Source organism: Phalangium opilio, unplaced genomic scaffold, assembly GCF_054372755.1.
Source record: "Phalangium opilio isolate 3A_F unplaced genomic scaffold, DU_Popi_V2 ptg000022l_1, whole genome shotgun sequence".
NCBI lineage: Eukaryota > Metazoa > Arthropoda > Arachnida > Opiliones > Phalangiidae > Phalangium > Phalangium opilio.
This window is the reverse complement of record NW_028324154.1, coordinates 2,230,270-2,249,315: the sequence shown is the minus strand read 5'-3', so window position 1 is coordinate 2,249,315 and position 19,046 is coordinate 2,230,270. Positions and strand designations below refer to the sequence as shown.

Sequence of the window (19,046 nt, the reverse complement as noted above, 5' to 3'; positions counted from 1 at the left end):
GCTTTTCAAGAATAGACTTAAGGATATTGGTTTATGAATAGAATTAAGACTTGGTTAAGCATGTCCGATATGGTCTAGTGGCTAGGATATCTGGCTGTCACGCAGAAGGGCGGGTTCGATTCCCGGTATCGGAGTGAGTGCTTTTGTACCGCTTTTGATGAATAAACTTAAAGACACATTTATAGGAATAATATTTTGGGTTGGTCCGACCAGTCAGATATGGTCTAGTGGCTAGTATATCTGGCTCTCATCCAGAAGGCTCGGGTTTGATTCCCGGTATCGGAGCGAGTGCTTTTGTACCGCTTTTCAAGAATAGACTTAAGGATATAGGTTTATGAATAGAATTAAGAGTTGGTTGAGGAAGTCCGATATGGTCTAGTGGCTAGGATATATGGCTTTCACCCAGAAGGCCCGGGTTCGATTCCCGGTATCGGAGCAAGTGCTTTTGTACCGCTTTTCAAGAATAGAATTAAGACTTGGTTGATCAAGTACGATATGGTCTAGTCGCTAGGATACCTGACTTTCACCCAGAAGGCCCGAGTTCGATTCCCGGTATCGGAGCACGTGGTTTTGTACCGCTTTTCAAGAATAGACTTAAGGATATAGGTTTATGAATAGAATTAAGACTTGTTTAAGCAAGTCCGATATGGTCTAGAGGCTAGGATATCTGGATCTCACCCAGAAGGACCGGGTTCGATTCCCGGTATCGGAGCGAGTGCTTTTGTACCGCTTTTCAAGAATAGACTTAAGGATATTGGTTTATGAATAGAATTAAGACTTGATTAAGCAAGTCTTATATGGTCTAGTGGCTAGGATATCTGGCTGTCACGCAGAAGGGCGGGTTCGATTCCCGGTATCGGAGTGAGTGCTTTTGTACCGCTTTTGATGAATAAACTTAAAGACACATTTATAGGAATAATATTTTGGATTGTTCCGACCAGTCAGATATGGTCTAGTGGCTAGGATATCTGGCTCTCATCCAGAATGCTCGGGTTCGATTCCCGGTATCGGAGCGAGTGCTTTATTACCGCTTTTCAAGAATAGACTTAAGGATATAGGTTTATGAATAGAATTAAGACTTGGTTGAAGAAGTCCGATATGGTCTAGTCGCTAGGATACCTGACTTTCACCCAGAAGGCCCGAGTTCGATTCCCGGTATCGGAGCACGTGGTTTTGTACCGCTTTTCAAGAATAGACTTAAGGATATAGGTTTATGAATAGAATTAAGACTTGTTTAAGCAAGTCCGATATGGTCTAGTGGCTAGGATATCTGGCTCTCACCCAGAAGGCCCGGGTTCGATTCCCGGTATCGGAGCGAGTGCTTTTGTACCGCTTTTCAAGAATAGACTTAAGGATATTGGTTTATGAATAGAATTAAGACTTGGTTAAGCATGTCCGATATGGTCTAGTGGCTAGGATATCTGGCTGTCACGCAGAAGGGCGGGTTCGATTCCCGGTATCGGAGTGAGTGCTTTTGTACCGCTTTTGATGAATAAACTTAAAGACACATTTATAGGAATAATATTTTGGGTTGGTCCGACCAGTCAGATATGGTCTAGTGGCTAGTATATCTGGCTCTCATCCAGAAGGCTCGGGTTTGATTCCCGGTATCGGAGCGAGTGCTTTTGTACCGCTTTTCAAGAATAGACTTAAGGATATAGGTTTATGAATAGAATTAAGAGTTGGTTGAGGAAGTCCGATATGGTCTAGTGGCTAGGATATATGGCTTTCACCCAGAAGGCTGTCGAAAGTTACTTCAGAGCGAAATCCCCATCAGAGAAAAAATTTACATAATCCCCTCTCGTAGGCGACAAAATCCCCCCAACAATTTCCCCCCGAATGGATGTCAAGGACAAATTCCCCCGACCTCAGTTAAAATTTCCCCCAGCCCCAGGACAAATTCCCACCAAACTGTGATTGATGGGGAGGAAAATCTCTATTATGGACTTTTGCTTAAGTATACAGGGTGTATCTGAAATGGACGTAGGAGCGGAAGTATTTGGGTTCCTGGGGCCAATATAAGACGAAACTGTTCTATGACATTTTGTCGTACGCCAACCCATTTGGAAGTTACATGAACCTAACACTTGCTAGTTTGCATAAATCACAGCATGTTGACTTCGTCTAAAACAGTAGGAATTAAGTTCAAGATAGGATGATTACTGCAAATTAGTGGTTGCCAGCTAAAAGAAAATAAGCCTCATAGCCATAGAGTTTATCGTAAGTTTTTAAGGAGTAGAAAGCATATTATTTTGGGAAGTCAATGAAGATAAACCATATTATTTTGGAAAAGGCATATTACTTTGGGAAGTCAATGAAAATAAACAACAAAATTTTGGAAAAGGCATATTATTTTGGTAAGTCAATGAAGATAAACCACATTATTTTGGAAAAGGCATATTATTTTGGCAAGTCAATGAAGATATACATCAATATTTTGGAAAAAGCATATTATTTTGGGAAGTGAATGAAGATAAAGAACAATACTTTGGAAAAGGCATATTATTTTGGGAAGTCATTGAAGATAAACCACAATATTTTGGAAAAGGCATATTATTTTGGGAAGTCTATGAAAATTACCCGCATTATTTTGGAAAAGGCATATTATTTTGGGAAGTCAATGAAGATAAACAACAATATTTTGGAAAAGGCATATTATTTTGGGAAGTCTATGAAAATTACCCGCATTATTTTGGAAAAGGCATATTATTTTGGGAAGTGAATGAAGATAAAGAACAATACTTTGGAAAAGGCATATTATGGTTTCTGATTCAAATCGATCCCGAATTAAAAGCAACTTCAATTATGGCCAAAAACTTAAAGGAGAAACTGAATATTTATCTAAAAAATATTAAACGACCCTTCGTTATTTCAAGATTCCAAAATTACAAAGACATTTTGAACTCAGCAACAGGCTAAAAGTATATTGAAATCCGCCATTTTAAAATATACAAATTTCCGACAACCGACTTCCGTTTCCACACAGCAACCGTTTGGTGGCGTTTTTAGAATAACGGCGCTTGAGAATGGGGTGCAGGAATGGGGGTTAAATAAGGGGAATTATAAGTAACTTGTGTTTAGCGAAGAAGCAATGGGACTCCAGTAACTTCGGTTCATTTACTTCTGGAACAATAGAATAGAGTAGGCTGACAGTTACATTTTAAGTCGGTTAATGTAATGAAGGATTATGTTGGCTGCTCTACTCCTTACCAACTAAAATGCGTTTTTATCAAAGTAACTTAAGAGAGGTAGGCATATCAAGTTTGGCGCTGATTGAACCAATGACATATTAATTATAACACCCTAGCTCTAGACCCCCAATTGCGCGACTGAAATTATCGCGAAGTGAATATACGCTCGAGACAATGTCTTTTAAGCTTATTTCTTCATTTCCAAAGGAAAAAAGTCGCACTCTTTCTAATCACGTGTCAAAATGCTCGGAAATACATCACCTATATAAAATTTCAACATGGCCTTCAGCTTAAGCCTATTCAAATGGGGGTCTAGAGGGTATTATCATTCCTATGTCATTGGATTAAACGGCTGAGTGCGACCACAGAGAATTGAGTAGGGAGCATAAGCTATTGCCCTTGTTATTGCTAAGCGAGATCATGATGTAGCGTACTCTTAAAGCTAAGGGGTATTAGCTAGGTACACTCTTAAAACTCATGGGTTGAATGAGTTGGGCTATTTGAAATTAAACTACAATTTTTTTAAAAAATAACCAATTAGCAGTTGGATAAATATTTCCCTGTACTTTGGGATGGGGTTATTTCAAACGCTAAAAATGTGTGGTAATTGCAGTAACCCAAATTGGGTCATTTGCAAATTTAGTCAAACCAAGCATACAAATACGCGGTATTGTACACTTGATGGATGTTTAGAACACTTTGAAATACCAGTTATTTAAGCAATATAGTAAAAACAACCATTTGAAATAATAATATAAAAAAGATTCTTGGAATATCAAAATGAAACAGCTTTATAGCTACAAAACTACTAAAGGAATCGTAATTTTTAAAAAAATTTCAATATATTCATTTTATCAGAAGTAAATGAACCGAAGTTACTGGAGTCCCATTGCTTCTTCGCTAAACACAAGTTACTTATAATTCCCCTTATTTAACCCCCATTCCTGCACCCCATTCTCAAGCGCCGTTATTCTAAAAACGCCACCAAACGGTTGCTGTGTGGAAACGGAAGTCGGTTGTCGGAAATTTGTATATTTTAAAATGGCGGATTTCAATATACTTTTAGCCTGTTGCTGAGTTCAAAATGTCTTTGTAATTTTGGAATCTTGAAATAACGAAGGGTCGTTTAATATTTTTTAGATAAATATTCAGTTTCTCCTTTAAGTTTTTGGCCATAATTGAAGTTGCTTTTAATTCGGGATCGATTTGAATCAGAAACCATCGGTATGCAGTTCCGAAACGGCAAGTAAACAACAGGTACTAAGCCTAAGCCTTGGACGTCAAGATCAATTTGATCAAGCAGACGACTTTTCCAAAACAACTGAAATACCGGAACAAAGACTATATAGTCGGGCTTAAATGGCACAGTCACTTATAGTCTTTGGTCCCAGAATCCTCTGCAATAATTCTGCCAAGGACGAGGGGGGGATGAAAGGTTCTGCTTTTTTAAAGCCCCGCGTTATGTCAAATGTGTTGGACAGTTTTTAGAGTCTTAAGTAACTTCGGTTCATTTACTTCTGATTTTATATTATGAAGACAAGGCAAACTGCTAACAAGGTGCACTAGTGTATCAACGGTTTAAGATTATCTTAAATATAAAGATAAATATAATTAATAAATTATATTTTCTTCGATAGTTATTAAGCTTATTGCGCGTTACATCGTTTCAAAAATAACTATTGAACATTCTTGAGAGACTAGACAAATATTGACGTTTGAAATGAAGCATACGCCTATTGTTGTCTTACTCAAATCGGTACATAAGGTCTCGAATCTTAGTAATGGATAAGAACAGAGCAATTGCGTGAACCTTTGGTGAAAACTGCACCATTGGGGGGCTAGACGTTTCTTGTAACCCTAGCCGATCGCCGCGTACATCTTAACCTTAACTATGATGAAGGAATAGAAGCCAGGAAGTACACACTGGTGTCCATGTGGGATGGACAAAAGACAAGATGATGGTGGTATTTAGAAGCCAGTAAGTGTAGACTGGTGTTCATGTGGGAGGGACTAAATAATAGATGATGATAGTGTTGTTTAGAAGCCAGTAAGTAGAGACTGGTGTCCATGCGGGATGGACAAAAGACCAGATGAAAGTGGTGTTTAGAAGACAGTAACTACAAGCCTTAATGCCGACCATTAAGAAGCCTTAAATCCGACCATATACAAGCCAAAAGCCCACCATTAACAATCCATAGGGCCGACCATAAACAATCCATAAAGCCGTCCATAAACAAGCCGTAAAGCCAACCAGAAACAATCCATAAAGCCGACCATAAACAATCCATAAAGACGACCATAAACAAGTCGTAAAGCCGACCATAAACAAGTCGTAAAGCCGAACATAAACAAGTCTTAAAGCCTACCATAATCAAGTCGCAAAACCGACCCTAAACAAGCCATAAAGCCGTCCATAAACAAGCCATAAAGCCGTCCATAAACAAGCCATAAAGCCGTCCATAAACAAGCCGTAAAGCCGACCATAAAAAAGCCATAAAGCCGACCACAAACAAACATAAATCCGACAAATAACAGTCGATAGAGCCGACCGCAAATAGATTAATAATCCGACCATAACCAGATAACAAAGCCGACTTCTTGTTTGATAATATAAGAGCTGGACACGCTTACTTTTTAGAGTCGGTTAAAGTGCTGGCAAAATTTCTATGGCCGGAAGTCGGGCCGACGCTTAAATGGATAGGACATTTCGACGGTCGAAATGAAAGTTTACCGACGCTTTTACGTCAGTGTTGGTTGGACCTCGAACCGACTCCGTTGGCCCAACGTCGATTGTGCTACTGGGGATTACATATAGAGGCATAATCTACTCAGTCTCTTTTTAATATATTTCTTTTACACGTCTTAAACGGTGCCGGCTGGCCTGCATTGGGGCACGGGGGCCACGAGATCGACCCTGGAGATACGCCTTGATAAGCTTTCTCTTCATCTCTTCGTTGAGGAGGAGGCCTTCATGGGGGCCTACAGGCTCTACAATAATGGCTTTTGGGTACCCAAACTTTGGTATCATAGTTATACCAAGCTCTTTTGGGAGCATGCCGCACTTGAGCCGTCGCTGACGATGCGCTCTGACAAAACCGTTAACAGTTTTGATTTTACCAAGCCATTCATCACCCACTTTCTCAGTCGGGCCGAGTGGCCTAACCTGCTGCCTCTTGGTACCGAGGTTCTAAGACTGATTCCACAAAGGTCGGTTTTTCTGAGAGTCTGAGCACCTATGCAAGTGTGTTCCGGGCGGAGATTGCCACGAGCTGGTATTGCGCGGACTATTGCCTCAATAAAGATTATACCGGACGGACTGTAAGAATTTATTCTGACATTCAGGCCGCCTTGGAAGCGCTGAACCAGTGTCAGATCACTTCTCAACTGGTGCGCAGTTGCCTTGATCTTCTTGCGGACTGGCAGCCCGCAACAGGGTTCAGCTGTACTGGGTGCCGGTCACAGCGGCTATCATGGACATGAGCAAGCCGATAGGTTTGCTAAAATGGGGGCGGAGGCCAAGTTCTTGGGACAGGCGCAGTTCGTCCACATTCCGTACGGGTACGCTAGACGGAGTCTGCATGACAGGTTGACCGTCATTAAGAATCAGCTCTGGCATAATATCGAGGGCCAGAGACAGACGAAACAGTTCGCTAATGGTCCCTGTGGGTCTCCGGCTAGAAACCTTATTGCGCTCAGCAAATGGGATATGAGGCTGGACACCTGTCTCTTAAGAAGTTAAAAATTTCATACTCTGAACGGTTATAACGAGTACTATGATTGCAGTGAAGCGTCGACAATGGATATTCACGGAGCTTTCGCTGGCATTGACGACTTGTATAGCGTCCATCCGAAAGATCTCGAAGGATAATCAAAGGCTCAGTGCTTCTCAAGTATTACAAGCATGAACAGCTTCCTCCTCACACCGAAAAACTCGAATGTTGGAAGGTATAGACCTGTTTAAGGTTAGTATTGTCGTGGAATAATATCATAACAAGCTGTACCATTACAGGTCAATAAAGAAGTTTACCAAACGGTTAGCAAAATGGCAAGCGAATATTTTTCACTAAGGGTCGTCAGATGCTTTTGAGGGACATTTTTCTGGTGACACTTATCGAATTTCAAAGAAGCGTTTTACTATGACACCAGACAGAATTTTATATTTCAATAGTGGTGTGAACAACCAACAATGTTGTTTTGAAATATGTATAAATTCACTGGATGTTTGCGCAATTACATTGTTAATTTCTGAAGAGCAACCAGAAAAGGAACTAACGAGGCATTGTCTTACTATTGTGACTTCAGGGACATGTACAAGTATCTTAAGATGACTTTTAAGTACGTCTGTAATTGAGAATAGTACTTTACTCGTCCTTTTTAACTTCAGATTCTAACCATGAACAAGGATATATAGTTCAAATAGCATAAAGTTATGTCTGTACTGTATACTTATTTTAACATAAGTTGTTGAAACCAGGTTCATAATTGTTTAATAAGCAAACAGACTTATCTCAATTATATTAATGCTTTGCAGTGTTTTAGTTTAAACGAACGCTATTGTAACAATAACATGCAAAGCATGAAGTTACTCCCTTCATACAATAGTATTTTCAAATATTTTTATATATGGCTGGTAGTTCCCCGCGTGTGAGGCTGGTTACTTTCCCCAACCCGTGCGCGTCATCGGTTACACTAACCCCAGTAATAATAATAGTGCTTCGGGGTCAAATTTTCCTCAAAGAAATGGAAATCTAATCCCCTCTCAGAATAGGACCTTCCAAAGAAATACTTTCACGCGTCGATTTAACCCTAACGGCGTAGTATGCCATCACTGTAACGAACCGGGTCACACTCGACCAGAATGCCCTCGACGCGTCCCCATGCTACCCCCCGCTAATAACACACCTGTACCGTCGGGAAACGCAGGCAGGGGAGGAACTGGTCCACCCAATCCTCCCCCCAACCGCTCCTAAAGCCCATTATTTGTAGTTCAGGACCCACAATTGACTCTTTTCAAAATTTAAATTTACCAAATTTAGCAAAACTTAAAATTTCAATTAATAAATCCCCTTGTATAGCTCTTGTGGACCCTGGATCTACCTTTACTTTAGTAGATGAACGTAATTGCGACAGATTTTATAGATAACTTAGGTGAATAATAAATTGTAATTAAATAGGTTCGTTTTGTCTAGGGGGAGTAAATTAAAATGGACTGTCGGCATAATTAAAATTAACATTAAGATTTATTTAGTAGGTAATTTAAAAGGTAATAAGGTAAAACAATAGTTCATGATAAAAAGTACTTAATAAAAATTGGCGGGCTGGTTATTCCCTTATTGGCGCGCATTATTTCGCGAGAGCTCTTTTATAAAATAAATTGTTTTTACGGTACCGTACGAAGTTCGTCATGGGCGCGGATCCGAGGCGAAGGAGAAAGTTCGGCCGGTTAAGATTAAGATTCGGTCCTCCAAAGGTCCATCCTGGTTTAGGGCTTAGGCCCGGTAACGTGGTTCGGGCTGGACCTCGTGTCGTTGGTCTTGGGACAAATCGGGCAGAGTCCGGCCTTGCAGATAGGTGACGAGAGAGAGAGAATAATAGGAGGCGCCGTCTTTTTATACCCTCTCTCCAGAAGCTACGGGGTCTTCAAAGTTCGTGAAGGGCTCTTGAAAGAGTTCATTTAAAAGTTCACGAACGCACACGCGAAGAGAGAGTTTTGGGGAAATGGTTTTCCCGATGACGCGCACGGGTTGGGGAAAGTAACCAGCCTCAACGCGGGGAACTACCAGCCATAGATATAAAAATATTTGAAAGCCATAGATATAAAAATATTTGAAAATACTATAGAAGGGAATAACTTCATGCTCTGCATGTTATTGTTACAGGTGGGGAATCTGTAACAATAACATGCAAAGCATGAAGTTACTCCCTTCATACAATAGTATTTTCAAATATTTTTATATATGGCTGGTAGTTCCCCGCGTGTGAGGCTGGTTACTTTCCCCAACCCGTGCGCGTCATCGGGAAAACCAATTCCCAAAAACTCTCTCCGCGTGTACGTTCGTCAACCCGAAGATGAACTCTTTCAAGAGCCCTTCACGAACTTTGAAGACCCCGTAGCTTCTGGAGAGAGGGTATAAAAAGACGGCGCCTTCTATTATTCCCTCTCTCTCGTTACCCATCTGCAAGGCCGGACTCTGCCCGATTTGTCCCAGGACCAAGGCCGACGACACGAGGTCCAGCCCGAACCACGTTACCGGGCCTAAACCAGGATGGACCTTTGGAGGACCGAACTTTAACCGGCCGAACTTTATTTTTCGCTTCGGATCCGCGCCCTCGATGAACTTCCATACGGTACCGTAAAAACAATTTATTTATAAAAGAGCTCTCGCGAAATTATGCGCGCCAATAAGGGAATAACCAGCCCACCAATTTTTATTAATTAAGTACTTTCGTATCATGAACTTTTATTCATTTTCTTAAACCGTATTACCTTTTAAATAAATCTTAATGTTAATTTTAATCATGCCGACAGTCCATTTTAATTTAATCCCCCTAGACAAAACGAACCTATTTCATTACATATTATTATTCACTTAAGTTAACTATAAAATCTGTCGCACTATACATAACTAGTTTTGATGTTCAGTTAAGAAAAATTACCACATTACGTATTATGTAAGCTTATCTATACGTAATGTAACTTACTGAATGTTTATCCGAATGGATACAGTTGATTGATACGGGCTTGCAAATAGTACATTTTTCAACCTATAACCGCATAGGCAAACCTATAAAATAGAAGCTACTATATTTTATATCTGGGTAAATTAACCGCGAATAATTTGTAGACATAAACGTGAATAACAAACGATAATGGATATCCGATTCCGAGCTCTAAACAAGATACCCATTTATCTCCCCATCTTCAGACCTGTTCCCTCATTCACAAACTATCTTTCGTTCATTGAACGAATCAGGTCGCGGGACAAGATTCAAAGAAAGTACCAGGGTAATGGCGTCCTTCTCTGACCTCGCCTTAAGGGCATCATCCATACACGGGAAAAATCCTCCCCAATTCCTCAATGAAACCCTTTGGAAAAAGTGCTCCCCATTCCCAAAATTAGGGTTTTCAAAAATATCTCCCTCCAAATTAGCCTTGGCCACTGAAAAATATCTCCTTGACACCCAAATATATCAAATATCACAGCAAAAATAAATGCCTTAAGACATTTAAAAGGCACTTTAAGGCTCAGTTTAGAGACTCTGAAGCTGATTCTAAACTTAAAATAGAGATATCCCTTAGGAGTCAGAAAGATAAGGAATCTGTAGAGGATTTCTTCGGAGATGTTATGAAGTTAAATTTAGGGATGACCCATCCTCTTTCCGAAATGGAGTTAGTTCCTATAATTAAAAGCAATTTAAAGAATGAACTAAGAACTCCTCTCCTTTTTTTGCAATTTACTACCATGGAACAATTAAGGAATACCTGTAAAACAATTGAAAAGGATATTGAAGTAAGGAAAAAGAATGCCGAAAAAAGGGAAAAGAGGAGATCACCCCCTAAACCTAAGGTTACAGCTGAGTCCTCTTGCCCAGCTAATAAGGGCTCCGCCCATAGTCAGTGTTCCCCCGGGCATTGTCAAAGCCCTTGTAATCCTCCTACTTCTCCCCAATGGGAATATCCCTTACAACCTTTACACTCTAGAGCCAAAGCTAAGGCTAACAACTCTAATAGAGGTCAAAGATCTTTTACTAGATATAATAATCAGAGATCAAAATCTCCTGGTCGTCAATTGGCCTTGTCCTACCCCTCTATACGTACTATCACATGTTATAATTGCCAAAAACCAGGTCATCTGGCACCCGATTGTCAAGAAAAAAAGGTTAGCAAGTCGGGGGAAGCCCAGACGGGAGAGATCCCTCGTGGTCCCTCTCCCGGTGCCCAATAAATTCCCCTAACAAAAAGCGTGTCGCGTTCCCCTTGAGGATTGAATCCGTCAGGAAAGGTTCAGTTTATAAAAGGGTTACCATTCCCGTTACTTTTGAACACGTGACAGTTCAAGCTAAATTAGATAGTGGGGCCAATGATACTTTTGTCATTTTAGATCAGTGGCAGAAGATTTGTAAATATAGAAACTCTTCAGAATTACCTGAAGATGAACAATTAGATTGTGTAGTTTGGGGCGATGGCCGATATACATTTACAAAAGGTTCTCACGAACTAGAGTTTACCCTTAAGTCAAACGAAAGTGAGAAACAATTTAAATTTAAATTCTACATAGTTCCTTCCCTCAATAGTGACTTTATATTGGGTCAAGATTTCCTTGAAGAAACCAGGGTCAAGTTAGATTTTGAATCGTCACTATGTCTAGTGGGTAACTTAATGATCCCTTTTTCTATTCCATCTGAAAAGGATCCCATAGATAAGGAGATTGTGAATAGTATTAGGGACGCGGTTTCCGCAGCCCCTATTTCTGATGAACAACGTCAAATTTCCTGAGTTGTTTTCGGATAAAGTAGGAAGAACAGGACTAATCTTCCATGAGATTCATACGGAAAATAGTCGCCCATAAAATCTCAGCCTTATCGTGTCAATGACCAGAAAAAGAAAATAATAGAACAACACGTCAGGGAAATGTTAGATGACGGGATAATCACACCCTCAGTATCTCCTTGGGCTTCGCCCGTAGTTTTAGTTGATGAAACAAAACGAGGTAAACCCTATAGGCTTTGTATTGATTACAGAAAACTAAACGAGGTTACCATAAAGGACCCTTATCCCCTGCCTAATATAGAAGATATGCTAGCAAGAGTAGGAAGGCCAAAATTCATTACAACCCTTAGATCAGGGTATTGGCAAGTGGAAATGCACCCTAAGAGTAGAGAAAAAACTGCTTTCGTGACTCACATGGGAAAGTACGAGTATAATGTGCTCCCTTTTGGGCTTTGTAACGCCCCTAGCTCTTTCCAGCGTTTAATTGACGAAATTTTTAGAGACGCAGATTACTTCCAACTAATCGACTATTTAGATCATTTAATCTCTCTAAGCGAGGATTGGGATCAACACTTAACGTGTTTAGAATACGTCTTAAATAGATAAAAGGAAGCGGGTCTCACCCTTCAGTTGAAGAAGTGTCGTTTCGCTCAAAAAGAAGCTACTAATTTTGGTCACATAGTCATTGGAAAAGGCGTGCATATTGACCCTTCCAAAATTGAAGCCATTGAGAAATTCTCTCCTCCTAAAAATGTTAAGGAAGTTCAGATATTTTTAGGGATGGCAGGTTGGCATAATAGATTTATTAATCATTACTCCCAAACAGTAGCCCCCATTAATAAACTTAAGAGGAAGGATCAGAAATTTATTTGTGATACCGAACAGCAACAGGCGTTCCAAAAGATCAAGGAAGATATATGTAAAGCTCGTCCTTTAGCTTCCTTTAGAAGGGATTCCCCGTGCATTCTCACGACAGATGCTAGTGATGCAGGGTTAGGTGCCCTTCTTTCCCAAATACAAGCTAATATAGAAGTTCCTATAGCCTATGCTAGTACAGGACTAAAAGATGCAGAAACTAGGTACTCCAGAGAAAGAGTGTTAAGCCATTTGTTGGGCAGTTAAGAAGTTTAGGCCCTTTCTAGAAGGTCGTAAATTCACTGTCCTCACTGACCATCAGGATCTACAATGGTTATTTAACATCAGGGAACCAAATTCTCGACTAGTTTAATGGGCTATGTACCTTCAAACATTCGACTTTACAATTAAGCATAAAAAAGGAGTAGGAAATGTAGTAGCAGACGCTTTGTCGAGGGCCCCGATAAACGTTTTAAGTATTAACTTTAGCTCCTCTACATCAAATTCTACTAGTAACCAAGATCCAACTAGTAGTAGTACAAGTCAAAATTCTACCAGTGGTAGTAATTCAACTTCCTCTAGTGATTCTGTTGAAGGTCAGATTCGTCCTAGAGCCTTATATTCAGTCTTTACAATAGAAGACGTAAGAAAATCTCAAAGGGAAGACCCCTTTGCTTCCCCTATTATTAATTCCTTGCAAGGACCTAACCCCGTTAGGCAAAAACTTTTCGAATTAAGAAATGATCTTCTCAATAGAAGACCTTACAGAAACTATCCTGAAAAAAGTTATTTACCTCCTCGTTTAAGGCTAGAAGCCATGAGGTTATTACATGACCACCCACTATCAGCTCACAGAGGCAAAGATAAGACCCTAAGTAAAGTGACATATAGATATTGGTGGCCTACTATAGTCAATGATGTCCAGGATTATGTTAGAGGATGCACTTTTTGCCAAGAATTTAAGGCTAGGAATAGAAAAAAGCCAGGGCTAATGCAACCCTCCGAAATAACAAGTCCTTAGGACCAGATTAGTGTCGACATAATGGGACCTATCCCTCAAAGTAGACACCATTATAAATACCTAATAGTCTTTGTTTATTATATGACAAAATTCGTGGAAATGATACCACTTAAAACCATTACAGCAAGGACTTGTGTCCAAGCTTTTAAGTCTATTATTACTAGGTGGGGAGCACCGAAAGCTATCCTTAGTGATAGAGGGGTACAATTTACCTCGAAACTTTGGCTGCACACTTGCAGAGTTTTTAGAATTAATCCAAAGTTTACTACCCCCTACACACCTAAGGGAAATCCCACTGAAAGAGTAAATAGAGTAATAGGCGAGCTAATATCATTCTATGTAGGGAATTACCATGATAGATGGGATGAATCCCTTGACCTTCTTCAATTTGCAATTAATTCTGCACCCCATGAAACTACGGGTAGATCCCCCTTCTTTTTGAATTTAGGGCGGGAGCCACGTCTCCCTTGGGATTTACAAAATTGAAGAGCCCATTCAGGACCCTGATGACCCCGGTCGTAGTAAAGCTTTAAAAGTTCTGAAGGAACAATTAGAATTCAGTAATGAATTATCTAAGTTAGCAAAAGCTCACCAAAAGAAATACTATGACCTCCGTCATGACCCTCTAGAATTTGAGGTAGGAACCCTAGTATGGATGGAAACACATCCTTTATCAAGTACGACAGGTCAGCTTATGAAAAACCTTAGTCCCATATGGGCAGGTCCCTTTAAAATAGTTGCAAAACATTCTCCCGTAGTCTATGAGTTAGAGGACGCTAACTCAGGGCAAAATGTAGGGAAAGTTAACCTAGAGCATCTGAAACTCTACTGGACAAGCGTAGCTGTCTTCGACAATGCCGAAAATGCCCCCACTTCACAATCGAACGTTGCAGATGATCCCGAGCCTAGTCCCGCAACTAATGGTGGTACCATAGACCACCCTCCTACGGCGACTTCCTCAACTACTTCATCTGAATCATCATCATCTTCTACGTCACCGTCACCTCAGGACAGTCAGGAAGTCGATCAACAGATCATTCCTGCTATTCCGAATGTCCCTCATATGTCGACATCAAGTACTCTAGAAGATCAAGCAGCGGATCAACAGATCCCTCCTGCAATTCCAGATGATTCACATCAACCTACAGACTCTGATAGTGAATCGGGCATGGCCCTTTTCGAAGACCCTCCTCTCCTACTCCATACTAACCACGATATGAGGGCTTTTCAGCTCAATCATCCCACTAACGATAGTGCGCCTTCTGCGGCACTGGAGGCTTCCCCGTCTGATCATGAAAAATCAGTCGAGGAACCAGAGTTACATAAGTCAACTTCCTGTTTTACAGAAGAAATTCAAACGCCGGAACACAAATCAACGTCTTCTGAACAATCAGTATCGGAACCGGCATTACACCATTCTCCTTCTGGTTTTTCGGAGGAAATTTTGGCTCCTGAACCGATTCCTCAATCGAAATCCCAATCGCTGCGTGCGTCTGACAGTTCTTCGACCACGTTATCGGAGTCTATGAGAACTCCTAAATTAAATAGGGCTACCTTACCCGATATATATTTAGAACCTTTTAAATTGGGATGGCGACGAGAGGTGTGCAAAAGGGCGACGGTTCAGCCCGGAGGTAATGAAGTTGATATCTTTTATCGACCTCCTGATAATAAACGATTTCGGTCGAAATATGAGGTCCAAGTTTACCTCCAAAACAATAAGATTCCAAACCTAACCAGGGAACATTTTTGTTTTTCCCGGGAGCCTATCTCTATATTCACATGGGAGTTTATCTTCCAAGCCAATAAGAGACAATATTAATATTGTATACTTGCAGATGGCTTCTAATTGGAAATTCGACCTCCCAAAGAATTGAAAACGACTAAGAGGAATCAAAAATCATTGGCAAACGGAGTAAAGCCGCATTGGAAAGGAGGGAAGCTCGTCGATTGGCCCGTTTGGCAATTAAGATAAAACATCACGAACAAAGAAAGGACATCGCTCCAGAATGAAAAAAAAGACATTTTTCCTTTTTTGTGATACTTGTGATACTATATACCTACCCCTGCCAATAATTGCAAGGTTCCTCGGGGTACCCTATTTGTTTTGTTTTTGAATTTTTCAATATAATCAAAGTTCCTAACGAAGGGGGGATGTAGCATGGCTGCCAGATTCCTGGAGTTTCTACTCCTTGGATCTGGCAGGGTGTTATGCCTCCATGCTACATACTACTCCCCTTTACTTACTGCGATATTTTTGCAAGTTAGAATTAGTTACAGTTTGCTTCGGTCGAGAGCAGTTCTCTCCTTTTTGATTTAACCTCTCCAAAGACGGAGTTTTGTATTAACGTAGTAGTTTGCGGGATCTTTATCCCTTAGTTATTTGATTAAATCAATAAAGTCTAGAAGATATTCTTCCATTTTTGGATTATTAAAATAAGTTGTCTTTAGTTCATTTTTATGGCCCTCGGGAGATTCTTCCTTAGTTAAAGTTTTTGATTGAGGGTTACAATATATAAACTTATTTCCTCTTCCTGAAAGATAATTTTTAATATTTTTAGGCTGCAAAAAACGAAGTTGAGAGAGATGAAAACTTAAAAGTTGAATTTCTGAAAGCTTGCTCCAAAATTCACCAAAACCAACCTTTTGTAACAACAAATGAAGTTATTACAGCCTGGGATGCCAAAAGATCTGAAAAAGAAAACAAATCCTTGAAAGGTTGTGCTAGTCTCCGTGATAAACGTTTTGTGGTTTCAAATTCCAAAGGCAGTGAAAGGAAAGAAAAGCGCAGAATTTAACTAAACGTAAAACAAATTACAAAAAGAAAAAAAGTAAAGAAAGGAAGAAAAAAGAAACGGACTTAAAAAAGGTTTGACCATTCCGTCGTATTTCTGATGAACCATACCCATATTTTCTATAGGTTGAACGTTTGTCGGGTCTGTGGTCGGTTGTTCCGAGCCACGCCCATCGGCAGTGTTTTTGACGGTTGGCTTGACCATTCCGTCGTAGTTCTGATGAACCATACCCATAGTTTCTATGGGTTGGACGTTTGTGGGATAAGTGATCAGTTGTTCCGTAAAACTCCCATTTTCAAAGATCAAGACGGTTGGCTTGGCCATTCCGTCACAGTTTTGGTCCTCCATTTTTTTAGTAGAAAAAAATTGCGGAAAACCTGTTACAAAAATACAAAATATTAGAATGTAGAAGTATAAAAACCATTCCCCTATTTAGCTCAATTTTCAATAATATTGGCAAAACCTTAAACTTGACTGTAAAAAATGGCAAGGGTGGGGGTAAATGGAGCCTAGATGTTCAAATTATAATAATGAACTAAAAATTTGCGAGGGTTTCGGGTATTCCAATAAACCTTTTGACCTTTAATAAACATACTATCATAAATAAAGTAACGCAGTGTAAACATTCTTGTAGGATACTTCATTTATTACTGTTTAGGCCTACATGAAAGTTATCAGGTAGAGTAACAGAGAGGTCAAAATCAGGTATTTAAATTTTTAGCAAGAATGCAATAATTACCAAAACAATTCTTTCTCCTCGAAATAGCACTGAACTTGCTTCGTTATTAACCTTAAAAGCAAAATCTAAAGCAAGAAGATAATTAAAAGCAGCTAAATCAAAAGAGAAAAGCAAGTATAAACGTGGAAAGCGTTGCAGAGTCAAACTCCACCAGTTGGCGAGAAAGTAAGTGAAACAACGAAGAAAAACTACTATGGACGCTTAAAGACCATACTAAAAAAGTAACTATTTTTTTAAATAATTTATTTCGTTCACTTAAACTGACAATAATTTATTAGCGAGTTCTTAAAACTAACAAAACATTACATTAATTTCCAAAAAAAGTTCAAGTTTTACTTGTGCATATTCATAAAGTATTTATTAAATAATGTCTTTTGTACAGCGCTGGTTTCTACTTTTAAAGTTTACTACTTGTAAATAGTCTTGGAAATAGCATTGGTCCACTGGTCCAAAAGACCAAAACCAGTTTATTAATTGCTCGGACCAGTTTTTTATTCGAAATCTAGGGGTTACTGGTCCTAGGGACCAGTTTATTAATTGAGAACTTTTATAAAAATTGAGGAGGGACCAGTTTAAAAATTCAAGTCTTAATAAGTTTCCACTATACGGAAATAGACTCCTAGCCTTGACTGGTTCTCAGTCTTGCTTTCCTTGCAACAACCACAGCCCACTCAATATTACACCAACTCCTGCCACCACAACAACAATAACCGCGCCTTAAGCTTTAACCCATATAATAATTTAATAAATAAAATGTTCTAAAATGTACAAAATTTAACTTGCGAGCAGCCTAACTGCTCCCCCCTGTTCCAAAAGGGATTCACGGTATGTGAAAAGAAAATAAATATTCATTCATTCAATCACTCGATCACGCTTTGGCTCCAAACGCTATAGAAGCCCCTCCAAACAATTATTTTCCTATGTATAAGCGCGTATTGGCAATTTTTGGATTTTTTGCTCGAAAAATCCAAGGATTCAGCTTTTAACATGGCCGGCTATGGGGGGAACACAGTTTTTAGCTACAATTTTGAAACTAATGGTTCAAATCTCTTGAAATTTTAGTGATAGGCATATTAAAGGGTTTTAAATTATGAAACAAAATGTTTCAAAGTTTTTAAACGAACGATTAATAAATTAGGAATAGGGTCACTGGTCCCAAGGACCAGTTTAATATTGTAGACGCGGGGGGGTCACTGGTCCCGAGGACTAGTTTTAAAAAATCCTTATTTCCAAGAAACTTGTAATAGGCGGCAAAGTTTGAGGGAATTAGACACATGTTGGCGAGCCTTCCCAGATCAGAGCCCGAAATAAGCACAGGACACTAAACATTGTCCAATAAAATATTAAAATGTCCCATAATTTTTTAAAAACTAAGGAAGTCACTGGACATTTTGACCAACAAATTTTTAGAACTTTTGATAGCATGGCTATAAAGATGCAACACTATTAATGCACACGCCAGTGGACAATGTCCAATAAATTTTCCTGACAAATAGGGGGTCACTGGACACATGTACCATAAGAAATTTTTCTTATTTCCGGCCCGGTCCCAGATAAGTGACGAGTCTGACGACTGCCCCGTGTCCTCCGGAGGTGACTTGACTCCCAGACCTTTTCCGTGACCTAACAAGTAAACTCCTTTTTCTTCCCTGCTTACACACAAACTGAAACCTGATTAATCACATCCTTGCCGCGGACCTATGGACCCAATTTGCTTTGAAACTAATTAATAGCTAAATAAAATTCCCCACCCTCATGGGGCCTCTGTTCCCCACTAATAGAATATACTTATTTACAGCTCCACTAACGTCCTTTGGTTTTTAAGCTACTGTTGAACCCCCGTAGATCCATTCTGTTGCGCAACTTTGTGAAACTTGAGACGGCAGTTCATTTCATTCCGGTCTTTGTTCTAACTACGGTCGTAACGCTCGTTTTCATTTGGTTTGATATTTTT

The 19,046-nt window shown here is 39.7% G+C and overlaps 2 non-coding genes across 2 annotated transcripts; both read left to right on the top strand.

The window, feature by feature from the left end:
- The first annotated feature begins 364 nt into the window (after nt 1-364).
- TRNAE-UUC (transfer RNA glutamic acid (anticodon UUC)) lies at nt 365-436 on the top strand. Its single transcript has one exon. It is a non-coding gene; the product is annotated as a tRNA-Glu (tRNA).
- Nucleotides 437-1,243: 807 nt separating this feature from the next.
- On the top strand, nt 1,244-1,315 carry TRNAE-CUC (transfer RNA glutamic acid (anticodon CUC)). Its single transcript has one exon. It is a non-coding gene; the product is annotated as a tRNA-Glu (tRNA).
- Nucleotides 1,316-19,046: the final 17,731 nt, after the last annotated feature.